The sequence below is a fragment of the Centrocercus urophasianus genome, unplaced genomic scaffold (assembly GCF_019232065.1).
Source record: "Centrocercus urophasianus isolate 14NV4802_14NV808 unplaced genomic scaffold, USGS_Curo_1.0 seq_20, whole genome shotgun sequence".
NCBI lineage: Eukaryota > Metazoa > Chordata > Aves > Galliformes > Phasianidae > Centrocercus > Centrocercus urophasianus.
In genome coordinates this window covers 9,886,769-9,888,365 of record NW_024884756.1, presented here as the reverse complement: position 1 = coordinate 9,888,365, position 1,597 = coordinate 9,886,769, and positions in this window count along the sequence as shown.

The window sequence follows — 1,597 nt, the reverse complement described above, 5'->3', positions numbered from 1 at the left end:
TTCCTTGAAGATTTTATTTTAAGCATCCAAAAGAAGTAAAACAGGAGAATAACCAATGATGAATTGACCCTACAGTAAATCCTGGTGCTGTATGTGGGGATTGAGCAGCCGTGATTAAGTCTGTGAATGTTTCACCTTTTTTGTTGGCCGCAAGTTGTACCAGGAGAGGTTTAGGTTAAACATAAGGAAGAACTTTTTCTCTCAGAGAGTGGTCAGGCAAACTGGAATGGCTGCCCAGGGAGGTGGTGGAGTCGCTGTCCCTGGCAGTGTTCAAGAGGCATCTGGATGAGGAGTTACAAGATATGGTTTGGTTTGTGGTAGCAATGGTAGTGGGAGGATGGTTGCTCTAGATGATCTTGCAGGTCGTTTCCAACCTTGCCATTCTATGATTATTCTATGTATGTTTAATCACTTCAAAAAGCAGCATATTCATGGGGAGGAGGGGGGTCAGGGTCTCTCCCAGCACACGTTTGTTGTCATTTTAGCTCTTGCCATTGTCAAAACAAGCGTTTTTGCCTGGCAATTCTAGTGGTTATGAAGCAGACACCTGAATCACTTTTTTTCCTAAACCTGTTTAGCAGCCCACCAATTTCCATTTGCAAACAACGTGAGAAGATGTAACTGCAAACAGGCAGGGGTGCTGCTCTTTGGAGGACTACCAGAAATATTGCTATTGAAGTGTCTCCTGCTCCTCCAAGGGCCGAAAAGAGCTGCGATAGTTTGAGAAGCGGCTATGAAATGTGTGGCATTGTGTTTGCCAGGCCTCTGCTACGGGGCCCCAAATCGCCTCGGTGGGGCCGTGCGGGCCCGGTGCTGCATGGCAGCATTCAGGGCAGCGTGCCTGATTGAGTTTCGTTCAGAACTTCAGCGGTGTCCGAGCTGTGCTCAGTACTTCTCCACACCAGCAATGAAAAGGGCTGATCTGTTTCTGCCGCCATCACGAAAGGCCGAGTGAGTGACCCGCGCGGAGCCTCACACTGTGGGCTGTCGGTTTTGGGGCGCTTCCTTGCTTTCTTCCGTTGGGCCGGCAAACAGGTGAGGCGCGCGGCCGCTTCTCGCCCCCCGACGCAAGGAGAGCGGCGGGGGAAGGCCGGCCCCGGGCTCCGCGCACCTCGCCCGCCGCCAGCCTCTTGTCGGAGCCAGGTGTGCGTGTGCCCTGAAACCCGAGCCGCGGGGGGAGCCGCAGCCCGAGGAGAGGCGTTGAGCGACAGGCACAGGTGCGGGGCCCGGCGGGGCCGGGAGGAGCTGCGGGGATCGCCGCGGGAGTGCAGGCCTCGGCGGGACGGGCGTTACGAGGGGGCACTTTGCGTGCGGAAAGGAGAACGGAGGGGCACGACAGCGGCGGGAGCGGCCGCTCGGTCGGTGGGCGGGGCCGGGCCGGGCGCCGGGGCGGGGCCGCAGCGGTTCGACCCTCGCGCCTCGAGCTGTGGCCGGCGTTCCGCCGCGCGGCGCCGAAGCTCCCGGGCCGCGCGCTTTTCTCAGCGCCGCGGCGAGGCTTCCCTCTCTCCTCTCCCTCTGGAGGTTGTCTGCTGGGCCGAGGCGGAGCCGAGGACGGGACACGTGCCGGGAACGTGCCGTGCTGAGCGGCGAGGGACCG